We start from the raw sequence: 19,029 nt of genomic DNA, 5'->3' as shown, positions 1-19,029 counted from the left end.
GGTATAACCCTAATTGATGTTCATATTCAGATTGGTATGCTGCTGTATCTCCCTAATATGATCTATCCCCAATGCTTTTTTAAGTTTCACACGTGTACCCCCACTACAACTGCTAGCATGCCCGGACAGCCATCAGCTGTCCGGGCATGTTGGGAGTTGTAGTTTTGAAACATTGAGGTCCGCAGGTTGAAGACCACTGGGGCCTTCGTCATCATCCAGACCCCCCACCCCCTTTAGATTTGTACTCACCACCCCTCGGTGGGAAGGAAGGGTGAACTGGTCCGGGCCATCTATGCAGGGACCGTCTGGTGGGGAGAGATAGTCGTTCTGGGCTGTCTATCTTCACTGGGGGGCCTCTTCTCCGCGCTTCGGCCCCGGAATAGTAACGTTGCCTTGACGACGACGCACAGGGACGTTAATGCGCAATGTCCCTGTGCGTCATCGTCAAGGCAACGTCCCTATTCCAGGCCTGAAGCGCGGAGAAGAGGCCCCCATGGTGAAGATGGACAGCCCGGAATGACTATCCCTCCCCACCGGATGGTCCCTGCAGCACAGATGGCCCTGACCAGCTCACCCTTCCTTCCCGCAGTGGAGAGGTGAGTACAAAACTAAAGGGGGTGTCATTGACAGGTGGTAATGATGAAGGGGAGGGGGGGTGGGATGATGACAGGCGGTGATGATGAGGGGGGGGGGAGGTGTGGGATGATGACAGATGGTGATGATGAAGTGGGGGTGTGGGATGATGATAGGGGGACGATGACAGGTGGTGATGATGAAGGGGGGGTGGGATGATGGCAAGGGGATGATGACAGACGGTGATGATGAAGGGGGGTATGGGATGATGACAGGGGGATGATGACAGGTGGTAATGATGAAGGGGGGTGTGGGATGATGACAGGGGGATGATGACAGGCAGTGATGATGAAGGGGGATGATGAAGGGGGGATGATGACAGGGTAATGATGAAGGGGGGATGATGACAGGCGGTGATGATGAAGGGGGGATGATGAAGGGGGGATGATGACAGGGTAATGATGAAGGGGGGGATGATGACAGGGTAATGATGAAGGGGGGATGATGACAGGCAGTGATGATGAAGGGGGATGATGACAGGGTAATGATGAAGGGGGGATAATGACAGGCGGTGATGATGAAGGGGGGATGATGACAGGGTGATGATGATGAGGGTGTTAATGACGGGGGTCTGGATGATGACAGGGGGGGGGGGATGATGTATTTCCCACCCTAGGCTTATAGTCGAGTCAATAACTTTTCCTGGGTTTTTGGGGTGAAATTAGGGGCCTCGGCTTGTATTCGGGTCAGCTTATGCTCGAGTATATACGGTACATGAATTATTTCTTAAGTGAGAAATAATAAAATGGAAATTTTAGAGGGGGTTCCCTAGAAATAGGGATTCAGTCCAGGATGGGCTTAGGCCAAAGGGGAATTGGTATACACTGAGTTGTAAATAAAGCACAATGACAGTAAATGATATACTAATACAGTAAATTACATACAGTGAGGTTGTCTCACAGTTCTAGAGTTTATGTTTGTATACAACATATGTGTTTACAGTAAATAAATGTGGAGGTGTTTGCTTTGTAAATATTACGGAAGATTTGATACTTTCTCAATCTTTCCTGATCTCAATGAAGTCTACGAAGTATCTGCCCTCAGGAGACAGTAACATATGTGCAGTGGCAGCGACATTAGCATAACATGACCTATTTTCTTTTTGTCCTGAATTCACGATTGGATAGACTCTCCTCTGTGTGAGGCTTCAGTCAATGTCCTTCCATCTGAGAGCACACAGTCTGCATACAGCACCTGCTGCTTTATTCCCCATCAACTTTCTGGATGACAAAAACAATAAATTGCTCATTTCCTCTTCCTGTCTATTTCTTTATCCCCGCATATCCTCCCCCAACAGTGACCTAGGAGCAGAAGACAATAATAATTGACATTCATTTCTAAGGGATATTTCAGTCCTTTGCTGTTAGTTTCACTGTTTAAGGACACATTTGAAATAATCGATAAAAAGACCATCAGACTTTAGGTTCCACATATACTACAATATCCATACTAGCAAAATCAGCTGCACAAAATATTCAGAAAAAATATGCAGAAGATCCTGTATGTGTGAACGTGCCCTTACAGTGAAATAAATCTGGGTGTTACAGAGGCTGTGGTCACCTCATGTGGGGCCTCTGGGGCCTAAAGTTCCCCTTGTCCATTTTAATGAGAGTGATATTATAAATAATTTATGTGTGCTAGCTAAGAGGCCCTCTTAATGATGTTGATTTAGGGACCAAGAACTTCAAATTGCACCTCTGCCTTTGTTGGATAATTTATTGGTTATCACTTTTGCATTTTTATCCCTTTTGATAGAAACATACATGAAAGCAGTGTAAGAAAATACAAACTATCCTCAGTTAGAATTAGAAGTGATGAGATGTGCACGGAGCTAAGTCCCAAATCCAAAGAAAGTATAGTGCATGAATTTCAGCACGTTTGTGAGGCATAAAAATCCTTAAAGGGGTTATCCACCATAAGGTGATTTTAGTACATACCTGCCAGACAGTAATGAACATGCTTAGGAAGGATCTACTCTTGTCTTTGGGTTAAATGGCTATGTTGTGAGATTATCATAAATCTGTGGCTCTCTTTTTGTGAATTCTGTGATGATACGCAGGATACTGCTGAAACGAGATCTGTACTTCTTGTTGGAGTTTTCTCTTTTACTACAAATCCCATCATTCCACTTTTCTCCCTCCCACACATCAGCCACCCCACCTATTGAATCACAAACAAGCTGAATTCAATGCAAAAGACCAGTGCTTTTTGACCAGGGTGCATCCAGCTGTTGCTAATTCCCGATGGTCGTTCCACCCATTGAAGCAGAACAGGCTCCCTGTCATCACCTGACTAGTGAGGTAGTGTCTCGGCCGCACTGCGTCTTTGGAATACCTGAGACAGGAGTAATTTTTTATGCTGTTAAAAATGAACACCCAGAGCAAAGATCACATAAGAATGCGAGACAGGTACAGACAGACACTATTTTATGAACTACACTAACTTTACAGCCCCTGTAGCATAATCAAATAAAAAAAATTCATGGAATACCCCTTTAACCGCTATTTGACCATGTCAAATAGAGTTTTTCTAGAGTGTAATAACATTACAGGTTATGGAGACTAGATTTATAGGGATAGAACCAGGGATTTATTCTGATCGCCATATTGGGATCGGGAAGTAAATTCTCTGTTATGGGGCATCAGCCTCATTGGGAGTTTTAGCCTCCTTCTGAATCAACATAGAAAGGTTTTACGTTGAACTCGATGGACTCTTGTCTTTTTTTCAACCTTACAAACTATGTTACAAAACCACATTCTTGGATATAGAAACCGTAACAGATTGTCATGTTTCAGGCCTGCATGGCCATAAGTCATAATCATATAATTAATAATTAATAAAGCGTACTTGTCATATTGCTGAAAAAATTATGCTTGTGTATGTTACTAGGTCATGCATATTTTTTACATGTATTTTTATGTGTCTAGTCTCTGTATTTGTCTCACAAGTACCACTGTTCTGATGCTCACTTATTCTGACATCCACTGCTTAGGAAGGGGCCTGTCAAAGGCAAGAACTGAGCCCGCCTTCACTCACTGCTACAAGTGGCCCCGCGGCCAGACATGCTGGTCACGGGCGCACTTCTAACCCGCCGCCCTATGCTGTCTCCGGAACGGGTGGCACTGCTGCCTCCTTACCTGTCCCTGTCTGCAGCCTCCCGGCCAGCAGACTCGCTCCCTTCCACGTTCCTGGTTCCACTGTGCTCTCTCACAGTCAGGGGTCAAGGGGAAGTGAGAATTACTTATAGGCTCAGCGCCCAATTATTGGTGCGCTGGCCCTTTAAATCTCAGAGAGCCAGCGGGCACGCCCTAGGGAGCGGGGACGCATGCACGCCGGCTTTCTGAGATTTAAAGGGCCAGTGTTCCAATAATTGGGCGCTGAACCTATAAGTAATTCTTACTTCCCCTTGACCCCTGCCGGATCTTTGTTGCCTACTTACCTTAGAGAAAGCGTTCTTAATTGGCAAACAGGAGAAATTCCTCGCTGGGGTCAAGGTTGTCAGAAACACTGCCTTTTGGCACCACAATTGAAGCACTCTCTTCCTGCACCTTCTTCTCTGCCGGGTCTGCCCTCTCCTTATCAGGACTTTGCTGATGTGTTTTGCAAGAAACAGGCCGAAAGTCTTCCTCCACATCGACCCTATGATTGTCCTATTGAGCTTCTGCCAGGCACTACACCTCCCCGGGAAAGAATCTACCCTCTCTCAGTGCCAGAAACTCAAGCTATGTCTCTGTATATTAAGGAGAACCTCAAGAGAGGTTTTATCCAGAAATCCTCCTCTCATGTGGGAGCTGGATTATTTTTTGTGGAGAAGAAGGAAGGCTATCTTCACCCTTGCATTGACTACTGTGGTCTCAATAAAATTACCATCAAGAATCTGTATCCTTTACCTCTCATTTCTGAGCTCTTCGACTGTCTGAGGGGCGCCAAGGTCTTCATCAAATTTGACCTGCAAGGAGCATATAATTTAATCAGGGTTCGAGAGGGAGACAAATGGAAGACGGCTTTTAATACACGTGATGGACACTTTCAGTACTTAGTGATGCCATTTGTAAATGACATCTTCCGGGATCTTCTCTCCAAACTTGGAGGTGCATCGCACTCATGTGCGCCAGGTCTTACGTCGCCTGCGGAATGATCATCTTTATGCCAAACTCGAGAAATGTCTCTTTGAAAAGAAGAGTCTTCCATTCCTGGGTTACATTGGGGGAGATTTATCAAAGCTGTCTATGTCCCGCATCAATATAGTCCAAACTACAGAGTGTTAGGCAGGTCTATTGTGCGCCTAATTTATCAAAAGTCGCGCCTAATTTATCAAAAGTCGCACGGCTCTTGATAAATTCTGTGCACAGACTTCGGGATCTATGCTTTAGACTGTATTTAAACCTGCTCCAGCATGGTCTGACATTTTGGCATACTCTCAGCCAATGCGACTTGTCGCTGAAAAGTCGCTCTTGATAAATTCAGCACCAATGCTTTTTTCTGTCTACAATTGACTAGAATGCATCATGTTCTAAAAATCCTCTAAAGCAAAAGACAATTTTAGACAGGAAAAACCAGTCTAAATCCTTTGATAAATATCTCTCATTGTCTCTAGCAAAGGCCTTCAGATGGATCCAGTCAAGTTGTACTCAATTGGCCATGACCTTGCGGCCTTTGGGCCATACAACGCTTTCTTGGATTCGCCAATTATTATAGACAACTCATTCCACATTTCTCCTCCTTGATTGCTCCGATAGTGGCACTCACCAAGAAAAACTGTAATTCCAAGTCTTGGTCCACGGAAGCAGAAGATTCTATTACCCAATTGAAGTCTCCCTTCGCTTCTGCACCAGCTCTGTCTAGACCCGACCCAGAAAAGCTGTTCTATCTACAGTAGGAGCTGGCACCATCTTAACTCAAGGGGTAAGATGGTGACTTGTGGTTTCTTTTCTAAAACATTCTCGCCTGCCGAGAGGAACTATTCTATTGGAGACCGGGAACTCTTGGCCATTAAACTTGCCTTAGAAGTGTGGCGTCACTTATTGGAAGGTTCTACTCATCCTGTCAGTATCTACACGGACCATAAAAATCTTTTATATCTTCAGTCTGCACAGAGTCTCAACCCCCGGCAGGCCAGATCGTCTCTTTTCTTTTCCCGATTGAAGTTCTTTATCTATTTTCGACCTGCAGACAAAAATGTCAGAGCTTATGCTCTCTCTAAAGCTTCTGTTGTAAATGGTCTGGACTCTACTCCTTAGCATATTGTCCCTCCTGAACGAATGATTACAGTGGTGCCTGTTATACTTCAGCAAGTTCCTCCAGGAAAGTCTTTTGTGCCTCCTCGTCTGAGACACAAAGTGTAGTATTGGGGACATTCTTCTTTACTAGCCGGACATGCTGGAATACGTCAGTCCATTCAATTGATCACCCGACATTAATGGTGGCCGAATCTGGAGCGTGAGGTCACTGATTTTGTACATTTCTGTACGGCCTGTGCCAGTGACAAGACTCCTCGGCTCAAGCCTGCGGCACTTTTACTTCCTTTGCCTCTCCTGGAGTGCCCTTGGTCTCACATTGCTATGGACTTTGTCACCGATCTGCCTCCCTCCTGCAAAAACTCAGTAATTTGTGTGGTCGTTGATCGTTTTTCCAAGATGGCTCATCTTGTGCCCCCACCTGGACTTCCATCAGCTCTACAACTGGCGGATCAATTCCTTCAGCATATTTTTTGTTTGCATGGTCTTCCGTGTCACATTGTCTTTGATAGTGGGGTTCAGTTTGTTTCCAAATTCTGGCGGGCTCTCTGCTCTTGTCTCAAGATCAAGCTTGACTTTTCTGCTACATACTAGATTCTCTGAGATTATCTTTTTGTCATTTTGTTTCTGCTCGTCAAGATGTTTGGGCCACCCTGCTTCCTTGGGCAGAGTTTTCAAATAACCACCGGGACTCTGAAGCTACTAAAACTTCCCCGTTCTTCATTGTCTACGGCCATCACCCTCATCCTCCTCTTCCTCTACCTGTTCCTTCTGAAGTACCTGTGGTGGATATTTTATTACGGGACTTTTCTTCTCTTTGGCAAGAAACTCTGCGCTTTAATTCTTGTATCCTCCCCATGAACTCACAGGCTTACAAGAAAAGAAGACCTCCTCTGATCTTTTTACCTGGAGACAAAGTCTGGTTGTCCACCAAGTATATTCCTTTTAAGATTCCCATCTACAAATTGGGTCCCCATTTCCTGGGCCCTTTAAAAGTCATGCAATGCATTAATCCTGTGTCTTACTCCATCTGCCTCCTTCTCTACGCATTCAGAAGTAATTTCACGTCTCTCTCCTCAAACCCGTTTTCTTAATTGTTTTTCTCATGGGGATGTCTCTTCCACTCCTGTTTCTGGTTCCTCTGACATCTTTGAAGTCAAGGAGATATTGTCCACCAAGATCGTCAGAGGAAAACGCTGCTTCTTGGTGGATTTGAAAGGGTTTGGGCTTGAAAAAAGATCTTGGGAACCTGAGGAGAACATACTGGACACAAGGTCTGATTCATCGGTTCCTGCCGGCTCTCTGAGATTTAAAGAGCCAGCGCACCAATAATTGGGCGCTGACCCTATAAGTAATTCTCACTTCCCCTTGACCCCTGCCAGATCTTTGTTGCCTAGTTGCCTTAGAGAAAGCATTTTCCTGTGCCTCGCTGTGTATCTGACCCTTTCTACGTATTCTGACCTTGCTCCTGTGCCGCCTGCCTTCTGACCTACTTGCTATGTAACCAGACCTCGCTTCTTTGCCGCCTGCCCTGACCTCCTGCCAGTCCTGACGTTTGTGCCTCTATCTTCCTGTGCCATGTTATTCCTCAGCTGCCTGATGGGATGAATCGTACCAGGGGTAGGGACCTGGGTGCCACCTGCTGCAGCAAGTCCATCCTGCTTTGCGGCAGGCTCTGGTGGAAACCAGTGGCACCTTAGACTCCGCTCTCTGATATGGCCCATGCTTTCATCCCCACAGGTCAGTGGATCCACCTTACCACAACCGTTGCACTCACCATGCATTCCCTTCCTCCTAGAGTCTGCTGTGATGAGCCCGGTCTCTTTATCCAATCACTACAGGTTGCTCTGTAACTCAGGACAGGAGTGGGCACGAAGTAGTGCTTTTCCCACCCTCACTTACATGATTTTGTCCTGGCCTGTGCTTCAGCTGGGGCAAAGATAATGCTGCCGCCAGACAGGATTATATTCTAATTAGTATTAGTTAAAAAGGAGATAAAATTCATTTATGAAGTTTATTAGAATGGTTAATGCTTTGCAAAGATGTAAAAAAAAATGTTTTTTATTCTGACAGTGCCCATTTAAATCAAATGACTACATTAATTTATAATTTAGGACATACATACATACAGAATTTCTTAGTTGATAATGTTTAAATGGTAAAAACTACTGACGTGCTGCCCACACGTGTCACTCCGGAGACCCGCTGTGATTGCTTATTATAAGCCAGGAAATAGGGCGGCAGTTTGCATAGACAGAGAAAAAGTCAGATTTGATTGACAGCTGGGGAGTGAACTTAAAACTAGCGAGTAGGTCTTAGGGGGACACCTGGTTCCATCAAAACTTTTGATGTGTGAGCAGCATGTCAAAAAATGTTTCTGATGACAGTAACAATTTAAAGGGGCATCAAAAACTTTATAACAGGCTTAAACAAGCTGCATGTATCTCTTATTATCTGCAATAGGGTGAGTAAATTGACATATTACATGGGGTTTTTTTACATTTAAAAAAGAACTTAAGTTATGTTCAAGTGATTTAAGGTTTTAATGAGCAGTGAGAATTATTTAAGCACTAGGTTGTTCTATATTTATATGTATGATATGAAAAAAAACAGCACAGCATACCAATCTCAGAATCCCTGTACAGAGAAAATGTGTTTCTTAAAACAGTTTTGTATTGAATTGTAATTTTTCTAATAACATAGTAATAACAATAACAATAAAAAAGAGACATTCCTCCCCAATAAAAAGAAGAGATATCACAGATTGCCGATCAAAACTTCAGCCACAGAAATAAAGCATGCATTTTTACCAATAAGAAAGCAAAGCAATGGTATAAAACTATAAATAGGTATAAGTTTCATGTTTAGATTAAAGTCTTACTGAGTTCATTAGTTCATAAAGATATTTTGACATTGATCATTAAATCAGCATAGGAAAAAGACAATGTAATAGTGGCTATAGACAAGCAAAGGCATAGGATTTGATAAGGTACTTGCGAGACTCGTATTAAATTGTTTGCAGGTATTTATGGCATCATATACTGTAGTTCTCTATATACTTTCATGCATACAACGTTGATATATTTTTGTTGAAACTTTGTTGAAACTGAACCTATTTGAGTGTACAACGATGCGTAATCTGTGTGCGCTATATAAATAAATAAGAATTATTATTATTAAATCAATATGATAGTAAGCACTGGCTTAAGACTACACAGTAAGGAATTTACTTAAACACTAGAACTCTCAGATAGCAAACAAGTACCCTGCGAGACAGATATCATACTTATCATTAGTTATTGGAACAGATCCAAGAAACAGAGCAGTGACTGTATTCTGGAAACATGTTCATTTACCCAAGAACAGATAACACCAAATGTGATAACAGGAAACATTTTTGTACGTGCATCTTCAAGGTCACATAACTAATTTTGTGACTTATGAGTTCCATTATATGTTCTTCTTATCTTTACCCACTACATACTTTCTGGTGATTCTACAACAATAGATTGAAAACAAACCCTCACCTGCATCAACACAGGATAGAGATTCCCAACCTGTATCTCCTTGTAAGAATGAACATTTAATGGAATCTCGCAATAAGTTCAAGGTTATGTGAACATATTTTTGGTGTGTTTTTCTGTCCTCACAAAAATCCATTTTATAGGTAAAAAAAACCTGACATTTTTCAATGTTTCTTGTTCTGCATTTTATCTGTATTTTCAACTTTGTTTTAGCATTAGTGTCATTTTTTTTAGTTTTTTTAGATGTTGTTTTAGACCTTTGGGGTTAAAGCAAAAAATATAAAACTATTTGCAAAGCAGATGTTTTCTATGTTTGACATTTGCACGTAATTTTAAATCCATAATAATTACAGAGGTAATATTGGGTTCAATGTGAACTAAAAGACATTTTGGATTTAATGGTATAAAATTGCACATTTTTGAAATTTTCTGATATGTAAAATAGCCATTTTTGAGCAGCTTTACCTCTACAGATACAATCCCAAAACAAAAACTGTGTTGGCGCATAACATAAGGGCCCTTGCATGCTATAGTGGCTGAATGACACTGCCTGGAGTTGGCGGCAGCATGAGGAGACCATATAGCGGCTGAATGACACAGCCTGGAGTTGGCGGCAGCATGAGGAGACCATATAGTGCCTAAATGACCCAGCGTGGAGGTGGCGGCAGCATGAGGAGACCATATAGTTGCAGAATGAGACAGCCTGGAGGTGGCAGCAGCATGAGGAGAACATATGGTGGCAGAATGAGACAGCCTGGAGGTGGCAGCATGAGGAGAACATATGGTGGCAGAATGAGACAGCCTGGAGCTGGCATCAGCATGAGGAGAACATATGGTGGCAGTATGAGACAGACTGGAGGTGGCATCAGCAGCATCAGGAGTCCTGAAAGTGACCCGTTGACATAGTGGGGCGGAGGGTGGCAATACCAGTACCTGGTGACGAAGGTGGGTGAAAAAAGGAGAACTTGGCATCAGATGTGTGGCATCAGGCGGGTGGCAGGATCAGAATAGTAGCTGAGGCAGGTAGGAAGAAGAAAATGTTCTGTTTTGTAAAAGTGTTAGTGTGCACAAGTAAGTATTGAGGATATGCATTACGTAAAACATAACTTTTAATAATATTCTTAGGATAAAATATATCTACCCACATTTTTTTTTAAATCAAACAAAAGGAAAGGTGTGCAAAATACACCATGTGCCACCTACACCACCAAGTATTGATCTGATGCAAAGACCTCTAAAAGGTGGAAGGGAACAATGTATGGTTCATTGTAACCGATGGGGGTAAAAACTACCCCTGTAAGGCCCAACTCTCACATTATTAATTCCCTTCTTGGCAGTGGGAAATGGCAGTGATTGTAGGTGGAAATAGGGAGAGGTTACTGTGTGGCCACACTTTTTAGGGCGAGTAACACTTGCCAAGAAGGGAATTAATAATGCTGCCTTACAGGGGAAGTTTTTACCCCCACTGGTTACAATGGACCATACGTTGTTCCCTTCCACCTTTTAGAGGTTTTTTCATCACATCAATACTTGGTGGTGTAGGTGGCACATGGTGTTTTTTGCACACCTTTCCTTTGGTTTGATTTAAAAAAGAATTTAGGTACATGCATTTTATCCTAAGAAACGTTAAGTTTAAGCTAATGCATATCATCAATACTTACATGATGTCTGATGCCAAGGAATGTCTGTAACTGAGGAGCAGCACCTTAAATATGTCTAGCACTATCCATATTTGTGAAGTGTTGGTGTGGTACCATGGTCAATCTACTCTTATGCATCAGGCATCGGTGGGTGGAAATCCTGGCTGATCCATGCCTGATTCATCTTCACTAAGGTCAGTCTCTCCACATTTTTCGTGAACAGACGAGCTCTCCTTGGGGTTACAATGGCCCCCGCCGCACTAAACACCCACTCTGATGGCACACTACTGGCACACTACAGGACAGCTTTTCCAGGGCAAACTCTGCAAGTTGCGGCCACAAATCAAGTTTGGCTGCCCAGAAGTCCAGCGGATCTTCAAGGTGTGTTGGCATGGTCATGTCAAGGAATTCCACCACCTGCTGGTTCTGGTCCTGCTCCAGGTCTACCTGCTGCTGATGAGTTGCTTCACTTTGCGGGGGAAAAAAGCTACTCATCAGCGACTGTAGACTCAGGCTTCTGCTGATGGAGCTGGTACTGCTCCTGCCACCCCACCCCTCCGTAGCAGCTATGGCAGTGGAAGGTGATTGCAGAGGGCCCCCCCGGGTCAGACCTGAGAGAGGATGGACGATGGCACAGATAGGCATCGACCAACTGACTACGTAGGATGTCTCTGTAGTAGGTCAGTTTGTCCTCCCTCTCAGTGGGTGTAAAAATGGCCCCCATTTGGTACTGGTAGTGAGGGTCCAATAAGGTGGAGAGCCAGAAGTCATCTCGCTGCTGAATGGTGACAATTCGGCGGTCACTACGCAAGCAAGTGAGCATGCATCGTGCCATTTGTGAAAGTGGCTCGGAGGGACTCCCTGTCTCCATCTTCACTGTATACTGCCACGGTGTGTCTGGGCCCTCATTACCCTCTAGCTCCTCTTGCTCCTCCTCTCCTGTCAGATGACTATACAAACCACACATCTCGCAAAACCTAAACTGTGCTCCAATGTGCCCCTCCTCCTCCAGTTCAGCCCCCACAGGGCTCATGTGGCCGTGAGATGTAGGCGCCATGTCTCCAGTGCCGTTTATTTCCAATAGATTCCCCTTTGGGAATCCAAAAAAAACCTAATTTCCCATATACTACTTATTGTGATTAAAATTCCCATAAGCTTTATTAGTTTCTACACATATGTATTAAAATCAAACAGCGATATTTGCTCCAATTATCCTTTTGATTGTTAGATTTTCAATGCAAACTTCTCTGCTAATTTCCTCCTTGTTTGTGAGTAAACTATCCTGTATGCCTGCAGGTCATACAGGGTTATTGCTTAGGAGCAGAAGCGCTGCCATGGTTAAAATATCCACTCTGCCCCCCTCAACATGTTTCGCTACGACGTAGCGTTATCAAGAGGTAGCGGGAAAATGAGCGTGGATGCGATGTCGGTCATGTTTATAGCCTACGTTTGTAACGTCACTGATAGACAGCAGGATGTGTTACACAACCAATGAGCTGCAATTGTCAAAATGCAGGCAGCTCATTGGATCAGCCCTTTTGATTGATGGGCTCTGGCTCCATTTAGAGTCCTGCTCCAAGGTCAGCCCTAATTTGTGACATCCTTCTCAGGTCCGTTAGCCAATCAATTCTTTTGTTTACTTACTACGTCAGTACATGACGTGAGTGGCGTAGTCTCGGCTGCGCGAACTCTTGATCTCTTTTCCTCGTCCCTGGGCTTATCATCACGTGTGCGCACTCTCGTGTGCGCGAACTGTTAGATGTCTTAAACACTGTATGCGCAAACTAGTGTGCGCAAGCTCTTAGAGTCTTTTAGAGGTATATTACTCCATTATTCCATCTCTGCATTATGATCCTATGCTTTGATATTTAAATAAGATTACATTTTTTTTCCTTTTTTTCTTTTTTTATTGGATAGTTCTTGTCCAGAGTTATGTAATATCTTTCCAAATTTGGAAGGAGAGAGGGGAAGGGGAAAGGGGGGGGCGGGGGGGGGGGGGGGGAAGGAAGGAGAGGGGAGAGGAGAAGGGGGGGAGGGGGGGGGGAGGGAGGAAGGGGAGGGGGGGTTGGTTTGTTTGTTATATAGGTGGGGGAAATTCCTGATGTTTCCTTAGGTTTTTAATTTGATGACTGAATATTTTATTAAACTAGTTACCAAACAGGAAGATTAATTTTTTTGACTTATTCACTATTCTTTTACGAATTAGACTTCCTCTATCACCCTCCTCCACCACGGGGGCAAGGCACATCACCCTCATCGGACACCCCCATCAAGCTTAGGTGAGTATCTTGGGGGGGGGGGGGGGGAATTGAGTAACAATATTTTTGTCTTTGTGTTACCTTTAACTAGATTGAACCTGCTCATCAACCAACCTCCAAGGGGAATATCGCACTCGAATCTATCCTCCCCACAGGTGAGTATTGAATCGGCTAGAATCATATTTTTTGTATATGCATATATACACACAACTAAGTACACATATATATATGTATATATATATATATATATATATATATATATATATATATAAACCATGCTCTAAGGATCTCTATTAGGCGTTGTTAAATGGTATTAGTATTACATAGTTATTATGATGTTTAGGTTTACAGGGCGCTTACTTATTTGATTCCAACAGAACCTACATTAAATTGATATAGGCACAACCTGCTTTCTAATGGTTCTTTTTCTTCTTCTTTTTTCTACTCATAACACGACATCTGCTCTTGTGTAGACTAGTGTTGAATTTATAAACTGATTGTTAAAAATATATATTGATAGAATGATGGGCAGGCAATTTTTAGAGGAAGGCGGAGAAAGTAAACCCTTCGTTAAGTCCATATGGGCTAAGGGTTTTTAGTCTATATATCCATGTAGCCTCTTCTCTTAACAATTTTTTGTCTAACTGCATGCAGATGGAGATATTAATCCGATGATGGAGGGCTCTGCACCGGTTCAGCAGATGAATTGGAATACAGGACCATGTAATGGATGAATAGTAAATGAGATCTCTCCAGAGAGGAACTATCCGATCAGTGCTTGTATAACCGCAGCTGTAGTGTGAACTAGACCAATATAAAAAGGCTCAATCACAGTCACCACCAATATAAAAAGGCTCAATCACAGTCACCACCAATTTAAAAAGGCTCAATCACAGTCACCACCAATATAAAAAGGCTCAATCACAGTCACCAACCAATATAAAAAGGCTCAATCACAGTCACCAACCAATATAAAAAGGCTCAATCACAGTGACTGTGATTGAGCCTTTTTATATTGGTCTAGTTCACACTACAGCTGCGGTTATACAAGCACTGATCGGATAGTTCCTCTCTGGAGAGATCTCATTTACTATTCATCCATTACATGGTCCTGTATTCCAATTCATCTGCTGAACCGGTGCAGAGCCCTCCATCATCGGATTAATATCTCCATCTGCATGCATTATTGATATTCAACGTCATCTAGTATCAACTAACCTCCCACACAAGGTCAGCTGACCTGCCATCAGCTGACCTGCTACGTCAGACGCCAAGAACCAACTCGCCGGTGAGAGCGGCTGGATATTCCGCGACCAACACTCCGCCCCGGCTAGAGTACACCTGATGCCAAGGGACAGCTCGCCGGTGAGAACGGCTGTATATCCTGTGACCATCACGCCGCCCCGGCTAGAGCGCATTTGTCCATCGTCCATCTGTCCACCAGCGGTGCGGTGAGTGGCACAATTGTGCCAGCGACTATATTTCTATTTGCAGGCCATCTGGCTGTGGAGTGGAGAAACCGGCAACAGCGATCCAATTCCAAATTATTCACATGTTATAATCATATACAGCATACGATTTTTTTGCAGGACATTATTTCAGGTCAATTGTAGGATCCACCCTACAGGACACAATTCCATCATTTTTTATTTACAGGACTTTTTGCACTGTTACTTTTTATTTACAGGACTTTTTTTGCATTTTTTATCATTTTTTCTATTAGGCCATTTCCTTTCCAGTAGGAACGTTTTATATTTAATTTTATTTTTTGTGCACATTGAACTTACCACCATTCTGATCAGAGTAACATTGTATGTCACATCATCACCCAGTGTATCATTATACGGCTGTTAGCCATAATAGCCATAATAGATACATTTGTTATTAGGAGCATCATTCGCTCTGTAGTGTAATAACTTGTTGCATTTTTTATATTTATTACTTTTTAACTAATTGTGCGCCACCGTAGGGCCCTGCGGGAACGCACTATTTAATATCTAATATCTATTAAATATCATTTATATACCAATTTAGTTTTTTCTCTATTATTGATACCAGACATCCCCCATTAATCTTTTTGATATTGAGCTGAGGACTAATATCCCATTTTTATCACTAAAGTCAGCAACTGCCGAGCCGTGAGATTCATGACGAATCGAATCACTGTAACTTTGTTCATCTCTATAAAGAATATGAACATTTCGGGAAAAAAAACAAAGAACAAAAAAAAACTATGAAATAAAAAAAGAGCCAAACATGGAGGTTAAACGCATCTTCATCTCACTACCGAGGCATTGTGATTATTGTTTTGTAACCATAGGTTCTCTTTAACATGTTGATTTGGGCTGCAGTCGTTCAGCCTTTATTAGTTCAGCTGCATAGACTGTTGGCCTAGTAATAGTCCCAGTGGTCCTCTATTGAACTTTATATGTGGTAATTTTCTGAAACATTCACAACTTTGCAATGTTACCAATTATCACCCAGAGGGCTTGGAACGTTGTATGTTTTCTGATGTTTTCATGTAAGTAGAAGGCTAAGTTATCCCTTGCATGCCTATTGCTGATTTAAAGAAGTTTTATCAGCACCCCTTACATGTCTGATTTAGGAAGTACTTAAAGGGGTATTTTCATGAAGCAGAGTTGGTAAAATCAGATGTGTCCCACATACATATATGTAAGAGAGCACAAGTGTGCTGTTTTCTTAGGTACCATAAATAACACCATTGTACTGTTCTTCTCCCCCATGGATCTGTTCACTTCCTGGTTTCTTCTCAGAACTGTGACCTGCTGTTGCTAGGCAATAGAGCATATACTTTCCCACAACTCCTCTTGCTTGCATACACAGTAGAGATTAACAAACAACATGCAGTTTAACCCCTTAAAGACCAAGCCCATTTACACCTTAAGAACCAGAGCATTTTTTGCACATATGACCACTGTCGCTTTAAGCATTAATATCTCTGGGATGCTTTTACTTATGAATTTGATTCCGAGATTGTTTTTTCATGACATATTTAACTATAACATAGTGGTAAATTTTCGTCAACGCTTGCATCATTTCTTGGTGAAAAATTCCCAAATTTTATGAAAAATTTGAAAATTTAGCATTTTTTTTTACTTTGAAGCTCTCTGCTTGTAAGGAAAATGGACATTCCAATTAAATTATATATTGATTCACATATAAAATATGTCTACTTTATGTTTGCATCATAAAGTTGACATGTTTTTACTTTTGGAAGACATCAGAGGGCTTAAAAGCTCAGCAGCAATTTTCCAATTTTTCAAAAAAAATTCTAAATCTGAATTTTTCTGGGACCAGTTCAGTTTCAAAGTGGATTTGGAAGGCCTTCATATTAGAAATAGAGTATAAATGACTCCATTTTAAAAACTAAACCCCTCAAGGTATTCAAAATGACATTCAGAAAGTGTGTTAACCCTTTAGGTGTTTCACAGGAATAGCAGCAAAGTGAAGGAGAAAATTCAAAATCTTTTTACACTCGCACGTTCTTGTAGTTTTTGAATTTTTACAAAGGTTAAAAGGAGAGAAATCCCCTTAAAATTTGTACCCTAATTTTCTCTTGAGTAAGGAAATACCTCATATGTGGATGTAAAGTGTTCTGCGGGCGCAGTAGAGGGCTCGGAAGGGAAAGAGTGACAATGGAATTTTGGACAGCCCCTATGGTGCCAGAACAGCAAAAAAAAAAAAAACATGGCATACTATTTTGGAAACTACACCCCTCAAGGAAGGTAACAAGGAGTACAGTGAGCCTTAACACCCCACAGGTGATTGACGACATTTCATTAAAGCCGGATGTGTAAATGGTTTTTTTTCACTAAAATGCTGGTTTTCCCCCAAATTTAAAATTTTTACAAGGGGTAATAGGAGAAAATTCCCCCAATAATTTGTAACCCCATCTCTTCTGAGTATGGAAATACCCCATATGTGGATGTAAAGTGTTCTGCGGGCGAACTACAATGCTCAGAAGAGAAGGAGCGCCATTGAGCATTTGGAGAGAGAATTTGGTTGGAATAGAAGTCGGGGGCCCATATGCATTTACGAAGCCCCGGTTGTGACAGAACAGTGGACCCCCCCCCCCCCACATGTGACCACATTTTGGAAACTACACCCCTCACAGATTTTAATAAGGGGTGCAGTGAGCATTTACACCCCACTGGCGTTTGACAGATCTTTGAAACAGTGGGCTGTGCAAATGAAAAATAAAATTTTTCATTTTCATGGACCACTGATCCACAAATCTGACACCTGTGGGGTGTAAATGCTCACTGTACCCCTTATTAAATTACGTGAGGGGTGTAGTTTCCAAAATGGGGTCACATGTGGGGGGGGGGGAGGGGTCCACTGTTCTGGCACCATGGGAGCTTTGTAAACACACATGGCCATCAATTTCGGACACATTCTCTCTCCAAAAGCCCAATGGCGCTCCTTCACTTCTGAGCATTGTAGTTCGCTCACAGAGCACTTTACATCCATATATGGGTTATCCATACTCAGAAGAAATGGGGCTACAAATTTTGGGGGGCTTTTTTTTCCCTATTTTCCCTTGTGAAAATTAAAAATGTAGGGTAACACCAGCATTTTAGTGAAATTTGTTTTTTCCACATCCAACTTTAACGATAATTCATCAAACACCTGTGGGGTGTTAAGGCTCACTATACCCCGTGTTATGTTCCATGAGGGGTGTAGTTTCCAAAATGGGGTCACATGTGGATATTTATTGTTTTGCATTTATGTCAGAACCGCTGTAAAATCAGCCACCCCTGTGCAAATCACCAATTTAGACTTGAAATGTACATGGTGCGCTCTCACTACTGAGCCATGCTGTGTGCCCGCAGAGCACTTTTCTTACACATATACGTATTTCTGTACTCAGGAGGAATTGCGTTACAAATTATTATTATTTTTTTTTTGCTTTTGCCGCTTGTGAAAATTTTAAGTATGGGGCCACATCAGATTGTTAGTGTAAAAAATAAAAAATGTTACACTAACATGCTGTTTTTTTGCTATATACTAAAGAAATGTAGAGCTTACACTTGGATAAGTGAATAGAACACAATTTTATTAAGCATATATTAAAATAACATCAAGCTCTTACAGACAGGATTCACCAATATAATACAGTTGGAGTGTGCGGTTCAGTACTGTTATACACCAAGAACTTTATATAGGTAATATTATTTCTCAAAAGAATTCCAAAAAAGTGCCATATGCAATAGTGTTGCGCGCGAATATTCACAATGCAAATTTTATACGCCAATTTCGCATATTCTTGAATATTTGCGAATTCGCGAATATAGCACTAGATATTCGCAATTACGAATATTCTTTTTTTTTTTTTCACAGTACACATCACAGTGATCAGCAATCTCTGCTTCCAGCTTGTGTGGTGTAAAGAAGACTCTAATACTACTGTGTGAGACTGGCGAGCAAATTTTTGTATATGCGGAAATTTGCATATGCAAATTTTCGCATATGCGATTTATTTTGTTTATGCTAATTTTTGTTTATGCATATGTTCGCATATGCGAATTTTCACATATGCGAATGTTCACATATGCGAAAATAAAACACGAATATTCCGAATATGCGAATTTAGCGCATATATGACGAATATTCGTCCATATATTTGCGAAATATCACAAATTCGAATATGGCCTATGCCGCTCAACACTAATATGCAATGTGACCAAATAATACAGTTAGTGCTCAGTGGGTATGC

This window comes from Hyla sarda, chromosome 4 (assembly GCF_029499605.1).
Source record: "Hyla sarda isolate aHylSar1 chromosome 4, aHylSar1.hap1, whole genome shotgun sequence".
NCBI lineage: Eukaryota > Metazoa > Chordata > Amphibia > Anura > Hylidae > Hyla > Hyla sarda.
The sequence above is the reverse complement of the archived record's forward strand: the minus strand, read 5'-3'. Positions refer to the sequence as shown.